General features: G+C 46.8%; 1 long non-coding RNA gene across 6 annotated transcripts in view; it reads right to left on the bottom strand.

Moving 5' to 3' along the window:
- Positions 1 to 20,718, bottom strand: part of LOC118217603 — a 203,420-nt gene that overhangs the window by 70,011 nt on the left and 112,691 nt on the right. For all 6 annotated transcript variants that reach the window (XR_004763234.1, XR_004763235.1, XR_004763233.1 and 3 more), the window contains exon 4: positions 18,751 to 18,893. This is a non-coding gene — a long non-coding RNA (uncharacterized LOC118217603). The remainder of the gene's footprint in view (positions 1 to 18,750; positions 18,894 to 20,718) is intronic.

Genomic DNA, 20,718 nt, shown 5'->3' on the forward strand with positions numbered 1-20,718 from the left:
TCACCCCTACATGTGAAAGGAGTACCGTACACTAAGCACACCTTAAATACATTCCTCCATGAGCCAGGGGCTGCTTTGCACACTCGAGGCCACGCAGTGCCACAGGAGAGCTAGCGCCAGCCAGAGGACAGGTGTGTATCGCTCTGGTGACCCCTAGTAGCCCTTGTGTGCTACTGATGCGTTGGTAACCCAAGCAATGCTGATTGATTTAAACCCAGCCTAATCCTGGCCGAGTGGAACTAATTATGTGCCCCCAGTGCAAGCTCAATGGCTCTACTTCAGAGCCTGGCCTGTACTTCTGAGTCTTACTTACTTACACTCCTGGGAGCTCCTTTTAAGACTAAAATAAATGCATTAAATAGGTTAAAAATATATACTGTTGCAGGTATTTTGAGTATGGAACTACCACGTTAAAACTGATCACTTTCTTTACAGGCAACAAAAAAACACAATAATATAGGACCATGTCAATACACATTTTCTGTCATGTTCAAAGGAAATCAATTTGAAATGCAAATAGCCAGCCTTCGAATGAACTTCAGTCAGTAAAATGTCCAGTGCTAATTCAACACCAATAGGGACCATATGTACTCGGTAAGAGTTGATTTAGCACTGAACATTTTACTGTGTCGTCCTTCAGTAACGCACTAGTCATGGTCAACTCACGTATATATCTCACTGGGGGAAAATTCAATGATTGACGAGCCTCACCTATCTCCACACTTGTACAATCAGAAGGAACCGGTCAACAAGCTTTTAAAAAAATGGAAAAAAATGGATGTGAGACAGGCCAAACAGAAATATAATATCCACCTTCCTGAGGCACAGCCTAGCATTGTTCTGGTTAATATTTATATTTGACAGCATTAATTAACTCAGCCAGACTTTGATAACCAAGTTACACAGCCATATGTGCTTTAGACTTAGGCCTGAGAATTCATTAGCGACGGAGGGCTCAGCGCTGTTGAGTCTGCGGCTCTGAACGGCTCGGGCGACGCGCGCGGCAGATTCGCGCGGCTTAGCGGCGTCTCCGTCGCTAATCCGCGCGCTTCCCTTCGCCGGGCGTGTTTGGCGGAGTCGCGGGCGGGCGGCTGAGGCGACCCGCGGGTCCCCGTGCCGAAACGTCGAGGCCCGTCGGGTCTGGTGCGCCCTAGAGACACAGACGCAGACCGTGACGGACAAACTCCAGACACCTGGCGGGACGCCATCCCCAAACTCAGACCGCTTGTCCCGACGGATTAGCAGCCGACGCACCCTCCCCTCCCCAGTTGGCGGCCATGATAGAAACAAAAAAGGATGACGGCTATAATGAAAACAATGTGAAAGTAAAAATTTTAAAAAGACAATGGAGGAGACCACCAGTGTTGTTAGTCAAGAGAGGATTTATATAACACTGTGAGGTGGCTTTGATGGATTTGGGACTTTCAGAGCGGGTACTGACGCGCGCGGATATCATTCACTGTGAAGGCTGACATTATTCACGATATTCTGAGAGGACGGCGGCTGAAAGATCTCTGACATTCATGGATTTGGGCCCTCCGGCCTCGAAGACGCGACAGCAGATCCTATCATCCGTCCCCGATATCTATGGTCACCGCGTGGTCTGGCGTCGGTGATGTGACCGGGACCGCTCCGGGCCATCTCCGCGCCGCACGTCCTGACACGGATCAGGGTCATGTGATGGGTGTGTGTTAACCTCGCGTAAGAGATAAGAGTCCATCCACAAAGGTGAAAAAAACCCAACACACAAACACACACACGCAGTCACACATGCAGACACACGCACATGCACGCACACATGAGCGTGTACACACACATATAGGCACAGACATACACACTTATAACAGCCTTCTGCTCTAACTGTTCAAGTCTAGCTATTAGACAAATCGGTTGCTATCTACCACACAAGACACATTCACATATATCTAATTATAATCAACTCAGTCGCAATATTTGCAATATTAAGAAGTTTGGTGATTCTTTGTAACTGAACGCACATGAAAGGGATGCTTATTAAGTCAGAGTGAGTTTGAAAGGAGCGAACGACGGCTTTATGGATGTCTCTGCACAGGATAATAATGAAGTGAAACACAGGGGTGTAATACAGACGCACAAAACAGAAACCACGGTAACACCGCGACTCTGCTGATATAAGAAACGCTAATTCCTGAGTCCTTTCCGCGGTGCTGATGACAGAATGTGCTCCTGCTTATTGCGATTCATTCCGGCCCCTGCCTGCAGGGTAACAGCAATAAAGCTCCGTGGAACATATTTTATGAGGTGAGCGAAGTTGTGCCGTATAGTTGTCCCACACAGTGTATATATATATACACTCCGTACATATACATGTATTTCTTATGTCTTTTTTTTTTGCTTTTCTAGCAAAATATACAGGAAAAAAATAATAAAAAGGAAAAAAAAAAAATGATAAAAAGGCCCCATATTTTTCGAGAGACATTTTCCCCCCTCATCTTTTGAGGCGGGTTTCCAGTTTTTACGATGCGGCCACGCCAGCGCATTGTGCGCGAGCGAGCTCGCCGGGACGTGATATACCCCGCGCACGGCGTCTAATCCAATGCGGGGAACGCGCGGAGCGTGTATGAAGATCGGTAAATTAATTTCCTATACGCCGCGCTGCTGTCAGGTTAGGCAGCTCTTATACGCTCTGGGCCGCTGCGGTTTGGGGGAAGGGGGCTCCCCCGTCACACAAATCAGCGCCTCGGGGATCCCGCTCCTCGTTCCGCCTCCCCCCCCCCGAATCTCCATATGCACGGCGCTTTACTGCCGCTGGGCGCTCCTCTCCGGCCGTCCCGCCGGGTCTCCCCAGGCTCGGGAGCGGGAAGCCGGCGGAGCGCGGGGCCCCGGCCGGGCACTAAAGGAGGATCCAATAAAACATAACGGCCTGCAGGTCGCCGTCGCCGCGGAAAGCTGGCAGAGGGAGCGAGCGCCCCGGCATCGGCTGGGGGGGAGAGAGTAAATAAAGAAGGGCCCGCGAGAGAGAGGACGCACGGGTGGGGGAGAGGGCAAAGGGGCGAGAGAGAGGACGCACGGGTGGAGGAGAGGGTAAAGGGGCGAGAGAGAGGACGCACGGGCAGAGGAGAGGGCAAAGGGGTGAGAGAGAGGACGCACGGGCGGAGGAGAGGGTGAAGGGGTGAGAGAGAGGACGCACGGGCGGGGGAGAGGGTAAAGGGGCGAGAGAGAGGACGCACGGGTGGGGGAGAGGGCAAAGGGGCGAGAGAGAGGACGCACGGGCGGAGGAGAGGGTAAAGGGGTGAGAGAGAGGACGCACGGGTGGGGGAGAGGGCAAAGGGGCGAGAGAGAGGACGCACGGGCGGGGGAGAGGGTAAAGGGGTGAGAGAGAGGACACTGGCGGGGGAGAGGGTAAAGGGGTGAGAGAGAGGACGCACGGGCGGAGGAGAGGGCGAAGGGGTGAGAGAGAGGACGCACGGGCGGGGGAGAGGGTAAAGGGGTGAGAGAGAGGACGCACGGGCGGGGGAGAGGGCGAAGGGGTGAGAGAGAGGACGTACGGGCGGGGGAGAGGGCAAAGGGGCGAGAGAGAGGACACACTGGTGGAGGAGAGGGCAAAGGGGTGAGAGAGAGGACGCACGGGTGGGGGAGAGGGCAAAGGGGCGAGAGAGAGGACGCACGGGCGGAGGAGAGGGCGAAGGGGTGAGAGAGAGGACGCACGGGTGGAGGAGAGGGTAAAGGGGTGAGAGAGGGGACACACTGGTGGGGGAGAGGGCAAAGAGGCGAGAGAGAGGACGCACCGGCGTTCCGGGGGTCCGAGGCGAGGCTGCCCCTCCGCTTGCCGCCAGTCACTCGCCTCACGAGCCTCGCACCACCGCTAACGTCCAGTGGGGGGCGCGAGCGGCATCCGCTCGCCACATTTCGACCTGCCCTGCGTCGGCTCGGCCACTTTTGAGAAGCGCGCCTCCCTTAAAGACGCCGGCGGAGTTTTGGAGGCGCAGCCGGGTTTTGGAGGGTTCTAGACGCCCGGCCGTCCTGCCCGCTCTCTGCGCGGTGCGGGCCCTCAGCTTCAGCCCTGCGCCAGGCCGCGGCTCTGATGCGCCGCACCAGGAGCGGCGCTCGACGCGCTGAACCGGCGCTTATCTCCGCGCGGCCAGATCTCCGGCTCCCGCGGCCCAGCCGCCGGCGTCTGCTCTGAGTACCCGGCGTGGGAGCGGGAGGGGAACTACCGCACGCTCGACCTCCGCGCTGCGTCACTCAGGCTCTCCCAGCTCCTCTCCCGCTGCGGTGCGTCTCCAGGCAGCTTCGTCAGGGAGACGGGCTACTGTACAGAAGTACAGGACTAATAACCTGACTACAGCGGGATTATGGGCCGGATTATTATCATAGGGCATGAGGTGAATGCTGAAGCACTCCTCATACTTTATTTTTGGCCTAACTTCTTTGCAGTAAATCGCATCACCTAAAGTACCTCAGGATGTCCCGACATAACTTGTGAGTTGAAATGAAACAATGAGACCAAGGCAGGCAGACACGCAGAAAATATTCAGCATTACAAACAGAGATGCTTGCCTGGATTCAGTCATCATTTGTTCTTATATTTGATTAACAAATAAATGCAAGGGCTTGTGTATGTCTTCACTAACTCATTTTGCCAAGTTTAGGTCACCAAAATGAGCTTGCCAAACTGTGTTTGCGGTGAGAAGTCTTGCACTTGAATTTATTTAAGAGTCAAAGCAAAGTATGAATACTGAATAAATCCAGGCCACTAGTTAAATGGTAAACATTCAATACAAGGCTAGAGAGAGAGAGTTGACCACTCCACGGAGAAAAGGAGATCCATACCACATCTATACCTTCCACCTGTCAGGCTACTGAAGATAAGTACTGCTGATTCCCCAGATCACCACTGTAAAATGGAGTTGTTCAGTTCTATAAAAGAGCATACTGTATATATTCAAAGTACCTGGAGGAAACCCACACGGACACAGGGAGAACATGCACGCCCGACACAGAAAGACCCCAGGCAGGATTCGAGGTACCCAGGGCTTTCTTGCCATGAGACAACAGTGCTACCCACTGCACCACCACGATATTTTTATACGTACCAGCCCAGATTTATCAAAGATGAAAATACAGCGGAAAGAAAAGATCTCCAGGCATTGCTCCCAAATAGACCTATCCTGAGGTATCAGAACATAGCACCATGTGTAGTTTAGCTAGCTAAGCAGAAAGAGTGTAACTGCAGAGCTAACCTAAACTCCCGCGCCTCCGTGCACATCTTCGCTAATTGCCTTCCCCTCCGTGGAGTCTGCAGAAGAATCGCCCAGGTGTTCAGCGAATGCATCTAGACTCTCTTTACATTTCAAAGACTCGGTTTAATTAAAAAGGAACCGCTGCAGTATCCCCCCCCGCCCCCCATTTTAATCTGCTCGTATAGGTTGACTGTTGTCCGACGTCGAGAAAAAGCGGCCTGTTATGTTGTGCAGGCTGACACCGAGACTAGACACAAATCCTCTTAGCCAGAACTCCAAACGCCTTTTCAGTCAGAGCTTAAACAAGCCATTGTTGGCTCCGAGGTTTAAAACTTGCTATGATGCCTCTTTTGCTGAGCTATGACGTAAATAAATGGGTGCCACAGGCTACAGCACCGTAGATGATTGAGTGGGTAAAGCCATGGGTCTCCCACTCCTGACACCGGCAAGTCCTGAGACGGTCTTCATGTTCTGATCAGTGGAAAGAGTTCTAAACTGCAGAAAGGATCAAGTGTTCTATGGCCTGAGAAAGAGAGAAGGAGAGGGAGGGATGGAGCCTGAGAGAGAGAGAAAGAGAGAGAGAGAGAGAGAGAGCAGGAGGGGTCAGGGGTAAAGCATGCCAGCTCACAGAAAATTTTGTGGGACGTACAGGCTATGATATTTCTCCTCTTTGTAATTTGCGGCCAATTTTCATTTGCGTAATTGGCCGCTCGGTGCGATGAAAATTCTCTCTATTTTAAGGGGGGGACGAAATTGGCCAGGCCTGCACAGTTCTATAAAGGCCACGGGCAGGGTTTCATTAAGAGGCTACAAAGTAGAAACAGGTCTCCAAAGCAGCACTCTCTCCACATGCTGGGCACAGCTGGACTGGAACTTGCAGCTCCGCGGAAGTACAGTCAAAAGGCTGTGTGTGGTAAAGACAATATTCATTCTGCGGATTAGCATAAACCTGCATATGAGATTATTCAAATTTAACAAGTATTGCAATAGCGTCCTTGTGGTAAAGGCTTGACGGCATGTCGTAATCAGATTTTTATTAGTCTCACAGCTTTGGTGTCCAAAATAAGTTTTTTTTTTTTTCATGAAACAATTTGAGATGCATTTCTCCCATAACAACAACAATAAAACAACAACAGTGTTCATCTTCAAATAATCGCATATTCAGTTTTTTTTATTTATTTTTTTATTGTGTCGCGAGTTATTGAATTAAAACGCCTGGATTCCAGAGGCAAAGCAAGATTAAAATGGGAGTGTTTTATTGCTTCTGTTTATTTGATTTATTTTTAATATGAGGGTGCATATTAAGAATATATATATATATATATATATATATATATATAAACCTAGTTTCAAAAATGGCCTTCCATAAGCCGATTTTCCTATAATTACGCAGTAATGTTTCTCTAATATTTCAACCTGGGACACCAGTGGAATGTAAGTGATATTAGCATGCTTGATGCATGCCAGTGGTAATTGCACACCAAGATTTTTCAAATCGACTCCCGAAGAAAAGATTATGTTTTATTACACATATATGTATAGCATTTGCTAATCCGAGAATAACTGAATTCTGAGTAATTTAATCGAATTGAATTGAAACAAATTGTGAGATTCAGAATGAAGGACATAAAGTACTATTTCTCAGAGTGATATTCCCTTTACCCTTCTGTTCCCTTCAAAAAGACAATGGGTAAAATGTCAACAGACCTCAAAAAGAACAAAAAAACAGTAACTGGAATGAAAAATGAATGATATTATAGATATTATTACTGAGCTAATGAAAAGGAGATGTCAGGCTCTGGTGTCTTCACTAACATGTTAAAGTAAAAGCCCTTGATATTGTCTCCTAATCTCCATAAGAGTAAACACCTGCAGACTTTGCTTTGGTGATGGGTGCATGCAATAAAATATGCATGCAGACCAGCATAGGAAACGGACTTCTGGAAGCACCTGTGTGTTGGACTAATGTTCTTCTGCTTTCCATCAAAATATTCCTCCAATAAAAAAAAGCCCAAAACCCATTAGATGTCTGTAAATAGGATAATTAGAAACGTGAGGTCTGAGAAACACTGTATCCTTGATGCTTACTAAATATGTGTGTACAGATCTCTCATTCTGAATCACTAATCTCTACAGACAGATAGACCAACATACAGTAGATACTGCAGCAGACAGATAGATAAACGACAACTTAGATCAGTGATATACAAATATATTAATATTTATGTTGATACAGACCAATGAATGAAACATTGGTATCAGAATCAGAACTCACACCGGATGCTAGTTCAGAGACCTTACTGTGATGCAATGTTGTGCAGAAGCATTCTGGATGTCCAATCACAACAAAGCAGACTGCGGGAGGGCACGACCAATAACCCCACACATATCTGGTTTCCCCACAACAACCCAGTTCTGCACAAACAACAGAACTCGGTGAATGTCCTGCAGTATTGAGTTTGTGGTCATTCTAGAATTGCGTTTATTTTTATTTTTTTTTTGAAAGAAGGAATTCCTGCGTTGCATGTCAGTCCAAATATCAATTTTAAATTGAGGAAAGAAAGATGTAGAGTATTGATTTAATTAGGTGATACGGTGCAGGACGGCTGGAGTAAAGGGAATGGTTCATACGGCAAACAGCTCAGCAGGAGGATGGACTCAGCTCCAGCCCCATAATGCAGCGTGAGCGCGGCTCGCTCTCAACACTGGCTCTCCGACTCTCCCTCTCTCGCTCTCTCTCTCTCTCTGTTCATCATTCTTCAATCTTTTACAGTCTGCGGATGTCAGGAGGTTCAAATTGAGCTTGTTAGAGATCTGCTTCACTCGAACTCATGGATGATTATTCATTTAGCTGTTTTATGTAACCCTGTCAGTGATAAGCACTCAATTAATTTGCCGAGGGACAGATCAACACAAGTTTTTTTTTTCTCTCTCTCTCTCTCTTTTTTTTTGCTGTCTATTACACTCAGTGTTGCTGTTTATTACAACCCCATTCACTTGTTAATTATAAATTATGATTCCTCTTTGACTATATTAATTGATACCTCTTTTACCTTTGTAATACACTGCAAATAAATTCAGGACAGGCTTGATTAAGTAGTATATTCATGAAGATCTTGACACATGAAATGGAGGTAATAAAACAAGGGAGCTCTTACGAGGTGACATGACATCACCGTGGTTATTACATACTATAAGATCCCATGTACAATCAGTTCCTTATAATTGCATTCGGTCAGGCACAGATCACGCAAGTATGTAAATTCAACAGAATGACAAGACGATGAACACGTGTACAATGCAACAGTCCCTCATGTGCCCCTACTTTCAATGCCCCAAATTAGAATTGAATTTAATTAATAGTCAATTAATACAAATAGCAATTATTTTGAATTGTAGATCTTCGTACTGTATTTTCAAATGCAACCATATTCAATGGTAAAATGGCATAAGATAATTTGCACAGATAAATGAACAAATGCAAATATCCACAGCCCTTTGAGAGTATTTGAATGTACAAGTATACAAAGACACAGGTTGATTGTTTTTTTGTTTTTTCCTCCTTTTTTCTTGTTGATTGTTGATGGAGGTAGTATGCAACAGTGTAGAGCGTTTTGTAGAACTGAGGCTGTGTTGCGTACAATCCATTATATAAAACAGAGTGCTGGTGAGAAAACATCCAAACCGGCATCGTTTGGGGGAAAGGCTTGCACCTGTGTAAATTGGGAAACACCTAAAACTCAGCTTCTGGAAGCAGATAAATGTTTGTCCCTCTCCTCAACCCAGTCTCCTCACTACCCTGCTACTGTTGATAGGAACAAGCTTGCCTGCTATAGATTTTTAATTTGTAATTTTACTTATTTTTCTTTTAACCCCATTTTTCTTTTAACACCCATTTAGGGGGTGTTCTATTTAAGGCTTTATAACTCCAGGTGTGAGCATCACTGAGACTTAGAAAATGGCGCAGGACACTTGTACCATTTACAATACTAATTTAAATTAGATTATATTCATAATTCAGGTAGAAATGGAGTGCCCCAAAATGCAATTATCTTGGCTAAAATGCAATGTGCGCAAAATCTGAGGGTGATATGCGGAACTACTAAAAATCTTCAAAGCAAAAAGCAAACGGTGTACCCTGGTGTCTCCACATCTACAGTATCTTGTGTATTGCTGTAAATCATAACATAATCACACATTTCGCTACAAATCAATTCTTTTGACTGATGAAACCCACTTTGCATCATTTTGAAGTGAGAATTACTATCTTTTCATCAGTATAGGGGTAAGATATCTAGGGCTAAAAAAAACTATCCAAAACCTGTCCAAAAATGAATAAAATGCTTTTTGTCCATGATTAATAATATAAATCTGCCTCTTTATGATGGTTTAAGATGAAAAATTGATATCACATTGGAAATAATGAAAAGACATTGTGACACACTGTGGTAAAATACCTACATATGCAATCATTCACACTTGTATGTTTTTCTGTGCTCTTTTGTTGCATGAGGATGGGACGACATGTTACTACAATGATTTTTATGTTCATCTAGTACATATCAACACATAGTAAATGTGAATGAGTATTTTCCATGCTGTTTCCTATTTCCAACAGCTAGGGCCCTAAACACAAATGTGCTGATAATGATACATGCAATTTGTTAATTTGTAAAAGCTCAGATGTTTCTTAAGGGGGACAAAGTTTCAGTCATTAAATTTTTGGAGTCATAGATAGAAATGATACATGTTCACGATTAGGTGTGTGGAGAAGCAGGGGGTGGGAGTGTCTCCCTGTGTGTGCAGGGCCATTATTTTCTTTCCATCTAAATTTCTGCACAGTACAATTCCTGCAGCTTTTAAGCTAGACTTGCCATTCCAACTGTATAATATTCAACTTGGTTCAGAGTACATTGCTTGTATAAAGCTTTATTTTGAGTGTTCTGCCATTTCTGTACGCCGATCAATAGCTGAGATATTTAACACTCAAATTTGGTTGCTTTTTCTGGTTGTTTAGAAGTCATAAAAAAGGCACAATTTGGTGACATAGTGCCACTATTTGATATAAAATTCCATTAGGTTGTAATGGTCATAAGGTTACACTGGTTTTAGTTTTAAGATGCTACAGCTCTCTAACATTTTCATCTGGTAATAGCTAACTGCTGAAGCCACCACACTAGTTTATTCATAAACTTTACATTCTAGTTTTCTTTTTCGTTTCCCTCTGGTTGTTAGTCCACCTCTGAGAGCATCCCTTATCGGAAAATTCTTTGTTAAATTATTTAGCTAAATCGTTTTTAAGTATTTGCTTCTGGACTGACTCTCTTTTTATGTTTTGTGGCATTTGCTATGCTGTGGTCACTGCTCCTATCCACTTGTTATTAGCTGGAGGTATTTGGGCTGTATCAGGCTGATATCAAACACCCTTATGCACTTAGGAGGGTAATGAATTTAAACAGTTTGCAAGTAACTAAAAATTACCTTAGGAGTGAAAATGAAAGTGTGTTATGACAAAAAAATAAATAAAAAACAAATAAATAAAAATAAACTGCATAACATGGTCAACAGCGGCAGTCGATATGTTCTTTGGAGCTGTACCTGGAGGTTTGTGTGCTCTGAAAGGAACGGACGGGCACTGAGCAGGGTTTGTGCTTAAACGGCTGTTTTCCACCATCCCGTGTACTCATCGCATTCCACCCTGTTTTAAATGCAAATGGACAGAAAAGCAGGAAAGTACAATCTGTGCTGTGTGAAAGTGTCTGCTTCCCGGGGGCGGGGGCAGAGCTAAAATGGAGGTTGTTGTGATCAGCTACCGGCCAATCAGGGCGTAGCCGGCTCACCATAAAGAGATCTGCCGAGGGGAGTGACACGTGGGGCGTGAAGGGATAAAAAATGATCTCCGTTGTGGTTTTAATGTTTAACTTTATCATATTCAACAATATTTTATCAGATAATCGCAATTTTTCATGGTCTTCTACGCTCAAAAACCCACTTCAGAATTAAGAATAAGAACTTTAAAGAGTACAGTACAGTAACACAACTTTAAGTATATTCCAGAAATGAAAGATCCAATTACATTGCAGTCATTTAGCAGATGCTTTTATACAGAGTGACTTACAAAAAAAAAAAAAAAAAAAAAACATAAGTGCCTTCCAATAATATTAGGCATAATATCGCCGCAGTTCAAAAGGCCCGCACCAATTACTGGAATGAGATATTGCAAATATGATGGCATTGCTATGGTTTTAATTACAGTACGTGCTTCTTACTGAATGTTATCAATAAAACAGTACACCAGAGAGCACAACCCTTAATAATAACAGGCCAGATGAACTCGGTGGGCTATTACTGTATTTGTGCAGTCTGCAATTGCATTTACCAGCGCCCAATTACTCCCACTGTTAACGCTAACCATTAACCTCTCACCACCTAAAAATGCTATTCTGGCGCATAGGCGCTGCTACCTTAACTGAAGAGAAAGACTTCTAACCGTTCCCTCTCCAACTCCCACTCCCACTCTGAAAGAGCGCCACGAAGAGGGTATCAGATGTGTCCTGATATGTACGTGTGAGGGCTAACGCCCATGTCTCACTGTGTTTACACACTGCACTGCGTGTGAGCGCTAACGCCCATGTCTCACTGTGTTAACACACTGCACTGCGTGTGAGCGCTAACGCCCATGTCTCACTGTGTTAACACACTGCACTGCGTGTGAGCGCTAACGCCCATGTCTCACTGTGTTTACACACTGCACTGCGGCGAACAGGGACCCAGGCTCTCCAAGCAGATATACATTGTTTACCTAAATTGGGAGGTCACCAGAGGGTGACTCAATAATGGAAAGAGGTTCTTCAGAAAAGCTCTTTGTTTGTTTTCCCCTCTTTTTCACTTCAGACTATCTTTCAGCTAAAGGGCTGTGGGACAGCTGCAGAGCTGGACATAATTATCCCGAGCGGACTTTAATCACTTTCCTCCCCGACTCCTCGATGTGCATCATCTGACACCAAACATGTCAGACCCCAAGCTTTCAACAGGCCAATTTACCGTCTGAAGCCTCCACCAAAAACGACATGATAAGTGGATGGCATCGAGGTTCAGTATAAGCATAATTGGTTCAGGCGCCTTATTAAAAAAAAAAAAAAGTTGAATGTTGTTTAATGTACATTTATTAAAATAAACCCTTCCAATTTGGTGTTGAAGACAATGGTGATATAAGTCTGCACTGGACAGTTTAATGGGAATTCTCTCTCCAGCAGGAAAAACAATGAGCCTCTGAGATTGTTTCAAGGAAGTCTTAGTAATTTGAACTTTCTGATAGTCGATCTTAATAGGTAATCACAGCACAACAAACTCTAACCCTAGCATTATTTACACAGATCTTTCACTGAATTCCTGAAAATATTAGGCTCCTGTAGCATTTTGTGAGAGGCAGCCAATGACCCTTAGCATTTACATGGACAGCATTTCTCTGTGATGGGGTTTTGATATCTTTAATTCGATGACATTACACACCGTAAACTGCTGTGCAAGATAAATGATTGCATTCAAAGTGCGGTGATTTTAGTTCATTTTTTATTTTTGATTGTAATTCTTTTTCGATAGATTCTTTTTATTTAGTTTCATTTTTTTTTCTTCCCTTATACGTTTTGGTAGAGGGTCATTTCATTAGCAATTAAGACCTGAATTAACAGCTACTCAGCTACTTCCTCTGGTCTTTTGTCGGAGAATCAGAATTTGCGTGCCGTGGCAGGTAGTGCAGTGTGGGGGCAGGTAGTGCAGTGCGGGGGCAGGTAGTGCAGTGTGGGGGCAGGTAGTGCAGTGTGGGGGCAGGTAGTGCAGTGCGGGGGTAGGTAGTGCAGTGTGGGGGCAGGTAGTACAGTGCGGGGGCAGGTAGTGCAGTGCGGGGGTAGGTAGTGCAGTGTGGGGGCAGGTAGTGCAGTGTGGGGGCAGGTAGTGCAGTGCGGGGGCAGGTAGTGCAGTGCGGGGGCAGGTAGTGCAGTGCGGGGGCAGGTAGTGCAGTGTGGGGGCAGGTAGTGCAGTGCGGGGGCAGGTAGTGCAGTGTGGGGTTAGGTAGTGCAGTGCGGGGGCAGGTAGTGCAGTGCGGGGGCAGGTAGTGCAGTGCGGGGGGAGGTAGTGCAGTGCGGGGGCAGGTAGTGCAGTGCGGGGGCAGGTAGTACAGTGCGGGGGCAGGTAGTGCAGTGTGGTGGCAGGTAGTGCAGTGTGGGGGCAGGTAGTGCAGTGCGGGGGCAGGTAGTGCAGTGTGGTGGCAGGTAGTGCAGTGCGGGGGCAGGTAGTGCAGTGCGGGGGCAGGTAGTGCAGTGTTGGGGCAGGTAGTGCAGTGCGGGGGCAGGTAGTGCAGTGCAGGGGCAGGTAGTGCAGTGCGGGGGCAGGTAGTGCAGTGGACAGAGCTGCTGGCTGCCCGAGATTGCTGTGCAGCGTTATCCCAGATCGGGGCTGGCGGGGGGGCGGGGAGGCGGTCACCCCGCATCGCAATCGCGCTGCGTACCAGCCCGAGACTCAAATGGGTCAGAGAACAAAAGAACATCAAAGTAACAGATAGATCATGCCCACAATTACTAATGTTCTCCCGCCATGCATCCGTACGGTTCTAAATCCGGGCCCTTTGATGATTCGCCGCCGATGAACCATTGTTAAAAAGAGCCCATCAGCAAGTATGCGCTCAAAGAAAATATTTTCTTGAAGTGGACTGATCATGTGGGGGAAAAATGAACACCGTACTGCGATTGTTGCAGATCGCATGCAGAAGCGCATTACATCCCCGCATGGAGTGGGATAATGCATTTATTCTGATGCGCCGACGATCCATAAGTGACCAGCGCAATAACTATACGATCAGTTTAATTATTACAGCGTAACACTGGCATTCCTGCAGAGCTTTTCATGGCTCTCAAATCAAACTACATTACTGTGAAGAGGAGGGGACATCTCGAACCCTACCGAAATGCACTCTCACCTGGGTGATGCACGGCAGCCATTTTGTGTCAGCTCGCACTCACCATGCATCCTGTAAGGGGGAGAGGGACTGAATATTCAGCCAGTTACCCTTAGGGATCATTTTACAGCCAGACCTAACCAGAAGCATGTGCATTTACACCAGGGAAACCCTTTCCAACAGTCTGCAGCATGGGATCTTTAATGGCCAAGGTAACCACTTCACCAGCTCGGCGAGAGAATGGACACTAGTGTAATTAAAATAAAATTAAAAATTCTCATTGCTGGGTAACGTTGATTGTTTCCGGTCATAAAAGACGCTGCTTTTCAGTATTAATCTGTGTACAGAATGATGAAGCAATATTGTATAATAGCTCTCTCTGTGACTCTAGAGCGGTGCCTACTCATATGAGTCAACCTGAGACTAGTCTGACAGTATGCAGAACACAACTGCAGCGTTCCCCAAAATATTACTTGGCAACAGCCTTAGTGTTCTAGTGGGCGGAGCCAGCTGTCCTTCTCTGAACCTTTAAGTGTGCACGAGAACACCACAGGGACCAGGGCCATGAGCTGCTCTCAGAGGAGGAGAAGCAGCAGCTGTGATGAAAGAGAAGCCGATTAATTACAAGGGGAGGAATAGAGGAGCAGTGGCGATCTCCTCTGCTCTGAGAGGCAGTTTGAGGAGGTCAAGGAGGTTCCTTCGCGGATGGCCTGACGGGGGGGGGGGGCCCAGCGACCGGCCTCGGCTCCCAGCAGAGCGTCCGGACCCTTCCCCATCTCGGCTTTGAGTGGTGGGGAGACAGGAATCCGCTGGTGCGTTAGCGCCTAGCCCCTGGTCTCGGGGGGGGAGGCCACGGCCGCGGGTGTCTGCAGCTGTCAGGCGGGGGGGAGAGGAGTTGGCGATGACACGAGGCGCACACGTGCGGGGCCTACTGGTCAAGTGTGAGCAGCACTGGGACCCATTTGTCCAAGAACACAGAGAAGAGCCGTCCAGCCCACACACTGATCACTGCAGCACTGTCCTGGTGAGCGCTATCTCTCTCTCTCTCTCTCTCTCTCTCTCTCTCTCTCTCTCTCTCTCCCTCTCTCTCTCTCTCTCCCTCTCTTTCTACCCCTCTCTCTCTCTCTCTCCCTCTCTCTCTTTCTATCTCTCTCTCTAGTCATCTTGTCTTTCTTTACACTTTCTGCCTCACCCAACAACAGCGCATACTGTATACATGCTAATACATGCGCTTCCTAAAACCACGCACACATGCACAGACACACAGATTCTCCAGCACATTCTCTCACACACATACATACAAATGCACAGACACATACAAGCATATGCATGCGCATACACTCAAATACAAATTGTGCACGTGCATTCCCCCATGGAGGCTGACAAACACACACACACACACACACACACACTCACTCATATGCACGCACACACAAATCTAAAAAACATAGCCGTTTCCTGGTGGTGAGCAGGATTTGTCTTGCTGTATTTTTTTAAAGAAAATCTCTATTTATGCATAAAAATAAACGATCTAATCCAGTTAATTGAATGTTGTGACACGCTTGCGTCAGGGGCTGCTGAGAACAGCCCACACGTGTCATAACACACAATCGCCATCAAGTAGGTTTCAGCTTCAAAAAGGTCGGAATATGCAGGCTTACCATTTCCATAAAAACAGCCTGATAAAGGAACGCTCACAAACACCGCAGAAAACTGACGGAAATCATATTAGCAAGCCCGTGGTGAACATGCACACACACTCACACTCACACACACACGTACACATGCACGCACGCACACACACACACACTCACACTCACACACGTACACACACACACGCACGCACACACACACACTCACACACGTACACATGCATCCACGCACACACACACACACACTCACGTGCACACACACTCACGTACACACGCACACACACACACACTCACACACTCACACACACACACGTACACATGCATCCACGCACACACACACACAGATACACACACACACACGTACACACGCACACACACACACACTCACACACATACACATGCATACACGCACACATACACACACACACACACATACATGCGCACACACACACACACACACACACGCACGCACGCACACACCCATACACGCACACACACACGTACACACACGTACACACCCATACACGCACACACACACACACACGTACACACACGTACACACCCATACACGCACACACACACACACGCACGCACGCACACAAAAAGGAAGTAACCGTGCTTATAAAGGAGGAGCAGGAGAGCTTTTCCTTTCCCTCTACTCAAACGTGCCTTCCTTTAACACATACAGTATTTCCAGAAGCGATGTTGAGCGCGGTATCGCAGCGTTTAGTTTTAGGGAATTGGGTCTCAGTGTGAACGGCCGGTAAACAGAGGCGCGTCTCGCCCGCCTGCTCCCCTCGTCGTTTCGCTCATTTCCATTTTCCCGGTTTCGGGAGACGTGCCGGGGCCGGTGGATTCCGCGCCCACGACTCCGAGCGGCGGCTCGCCGAAACGAACTCGCCGCCGGCGACGGAAGGGGCGGAGCTGATCGGAGCCCGGCGGCGTCGGCGTCCGCGCGGCCCGTCGGGAAAAAAAAGACCCAATTTCTCACGCGCCTTTGTTTTCCCAGCATCGTCGTTTGAGGAACCGACGTGCAAAATAATAACACAGAAATACGCCTCCCTCATTTCCCCCTGTACAGCGGTGTGGTGCGGAGCGAGCTTTTCAATCAAGGAAACGCATTCAAACTCTACTTCTGCACCGACATTCAAAATGATAACCCATTTATATATTACATGAGAAAAAAAGAGAAAATAAGCCACATTCAAAAATGATCCCAATCCCAATAACGTTGCACACAGTAGAACGGAGACTGGAGCTGGACCTGGCACGAAGCAGTCCAACAATTTCCTGTTTTAACAAGAGCCAGAATTTAAGTAGCGTGCCCCCCTGCCCCCCCCATCCCCCAGTATACATAAATACCGGAAAGGCGACACGTTGCGAAAGCCACATTTCTCCCCCCCCCCCCCGCATTCGGGTAAGTTGTTTCGCCGCGTCCCTCGTATTCGCCGCGCTTTCGCGCGGGCCGGGGCGACGGTGCGTATATCTGCGCGCTAATGTTTAATGAATGGGATCCCTGCCCGCGCGGCTGAGCGCCTAAACGACGCGCTCCGCGGCGAGGAGCCCCGCGCCGGTCCCCCCCCCCCCCCCCCGTCTGAGCGCAGCGGCGGGACGGCCGCCCACACGCGCGCGCGGGCGGCTCGGGAGGGCCCCGAGCACACCCATTATTAAGCTGTTGAGAACGCGAGGGCCTGATAAATTCAAACTCCTTGTGTAATTGTCTTTCACATCTGAATACAAATCCCGGCCCTCGCGATTCATCATATTTATTTTTTTATTTCCTCGAGCAACATCTTTTATTAGTTCTGCACTCAGCGGCTAGATTTAATTTCTGCGAGAGAACAACAGCGGCAGTTGATTATTATTATTGAGAATGCGACGCTACAGCGGATGAAATAAAATCTATAGTGCATTAAAGTGACAGATTAGAGGAGGAGGAGTGTTCATTTACAAGTGTTAAGACATCATGGTAATGCCTCGCAACAGAAAATGAGAATCAACTGTTTCCTGCTGTTTTCCTAATGCAGACGAAAGCTCAGAGGAATGGGGGGGGAGGGGGGGGTGCGGGGGGGTGCGGGGGTGGAGTCCTCACAGCCACGGGGTAATGCGTCCACGGGAAGGGACCCATCTTCTTTCAGACCCTGGTTCATTTTACCGATAGATGTGAAACAGCTTTGTCCCATAAGCATATGTGTCCGACAGACAAGGGAAATATATATTTAAAAACGCATTGCTGATATTGTTATTAGCTTATTTATTCATATATTACCTACTCTCCAACACTGCATTTCTTATTCTCCTTCTCAACAATAGTAATAATAATAATAATAATAATAATAATTTTATTACAATCCGTATTATACATTTTAGACACCCCACTGTTCTATGCTAACAGATTAGGAACTGAAACAATGGAAGTTATTTGCTTGGTATTTTACTCATCTGAGATACTCAACTTCCAGTTGAAATAGGCGATGAAAATCCAGGGGAGAAAAATGAGTAAGAATTTGTTCAAATATGTGTATTTGCAATAACAATAATGATACTATTTTAAAAAATTCTGAAAGCTCTGTATGAATATTGCACCAATAACAAGTTGAATGTACGATGAGTGCTACTTGTAACACTACATTTCCCACGAAGCCCATAGATTCAGTACATACGTTTCATTTGGTTTTGAATAAGGAAGAGTTCATCACAAGCAGGAATCTGGCCAATCAGTGCCGTGTCTTAATGGAATGTCGGCGTGTAGCAGGAGCTGGCGGTTTTGCTGATGTGACAAGTGGCCTGTTGAATTAAGTCATGTCTTAAGGGATGCTTAGTTTCTACTCTTTTTTTTTTTTTTTTTGAAGCACCAGCAGTCGCATTTTCTCAGTGTACAATCACAGAGCAGTAGAAAGCGGAATGACGTTGCCTTTCTTACTGTTTCTGGATGGGTGACCCATTAGCCGCTGGCTGGCTGCTGGCTGGATCAACAGGGGTAGAGTTAGCTGAAAAACACAGGTGACCCGGCAGGGCTGGACCTCTCTCACTGGGCAGAACCCCCTCCAAACTCACAGGGATGCACTGTAGGGAAAAGAGGAAATACAGGTTTCAGAACCAGAACTGGGTATTCAGAGCAACCTGCAGTAGCTCCTGATTTAAACAGAAGCACAGGTTTCAGAGCCAGAACTGGGCCTTCACAGCAAGCTGCAGTAGCTTCCATTTTATGTAAATGTCACCACAGGCTTCAGAACCAGAGCCAGAACTGGGACTTTAAAGCAGTAGTTTAATAGAATAAGAGAATCACAGAGGGAAATAAATTATGGGCTAGTAAAGTGGAGAAGATCATGTTTGGTATTAGAATAAGAAAATGCTAAGTATAAATGCAGCTGAAGTGAACATTAAACATGAAGGAAAGTGAAGATACAGAGGAAATATATTGTAGTGTGTATTATGCCACAAACTCAAGGCTAACTTATATTTTTTTCCCTTTATGGGTGAGTGCACGATAACAAGTGGACTCTTCTTTTTTTAGGCTTTTGAATTTATCACAAAGTACAGATAAATGCCTCAGAAACTGCGCGCAGCACATCTGTAATGGTCCAGATTAGAGCTCCACAGACTCGGATTTGTTTTGTTTAAAGGCGTTCGGGTGGCTCGCTACCACAGGAACGTCTCCAGCTGCATCAAATCCTGGGGTCAGTCCCCGCTTCCCGGCACTTCTTAGATAAAGTCCTGTTCCGCAAATCTGCTCAATATATTAGAGTTGATTCAGTTGGACAGTGTATAAGATATGATACATTAATCTCGGCTATTTCAATTTCTGAGGTTGGGACTGTAAAATCGGGATGCTGCATATCTAATTTTCTTTTCCATTTTTTTTTTTGCGGAGTACCTGATTTATGCGTCCTCAGAAGTCCAATGAGGACGGCATTGTGAGCCCCATGGTGCATTAACAACAGCCTACATCAGCTCTCAAAATCTTATCTTGTTAAATCAGACAAATGCAGCTCACTGCGAGGGAAGGAATTAATGGCTGGGATGCTTGGGTGGGGGCATTTTAAATCGGGGGGGGGGGGGGGGGGGGGGGGGGGGGGGGGGGGGGGGGGGGGAGGGGGGTTGGGGAGAGGGCGGGTGTCTGGCCGTTATGGGAGATGTACCCCAGTGAAGATGTGTGGGGGCGCCAGGTTTGCTTGCGTATGGGCGGTGCTGGTGGTGAGGGGGTGGGGTGAGTTTCCTCGTGGTCTCGTTTCGTGGCGAGGGGTGTGTTTAATCCCTTGCGTGCCTCGGTACTGGGGAACAGGTAAAGAAGCGCCCGCCGGATGAGACCGTCGCCATGGTCACCAGGTTATCATCCATCACTGCGCGAACGCTGCTACTCAGCGCTACTGTGCGTTAGCAGAGGAGCCCGCCATGATTCAGGGACTGATGAGGATCACATTCGGTGTACCGGGGGGGGAGGCGGGGGGGGAGGGGGGTCAGCCAACGGCCAGGTGGAGAGGTCAGTGCATCAAGACCACCAACACACTCTAACAGGGAAACGGACAACTAACCATGAAAAATAAACAATTGACATAACCGAGAATGCAAACCCCTTTAAGAGAATGTCTCAAGTGATTGTATATGATGTTTAAAAGCCACTGATACTTTTTTTATTGCTTAAACTGTTATGTATTTGTTGTGTTGATTATGCCATGTTATAAAAGATTGTCTATGGACAGCGTATGGAAGGACCTGATATTTTGGGAAGCTTAAAAGACTAGATGCTTTCCTCAATGCACTTGATGCTACTAAACCTACAGCATGTTGATTATTGGGGCTGACTAAGAATTAAGGACTGCAGAAAAACCTGTTATTCTAACTTTTCACAGTGCCAGCTATTTCATTAAGGTTATCATTATTACTTAAG

Source organism: Anguilla anguilla, chromosome 18 (genome assembly GCF_013347855.1).
Source record: "Anguilla anguilla isolate fAngAng1 chromosome 18, fAngAng1.pri, whole genome shotgun sequence".
In the NCBI taxonomy this organism is placed as follows: domain Eukaryota; kingdom Metazoa; phylum Chordata; class Actinopteri; order Anguilliformes; family Anguillidae; genus Anguilla; species Anguilla anguilla.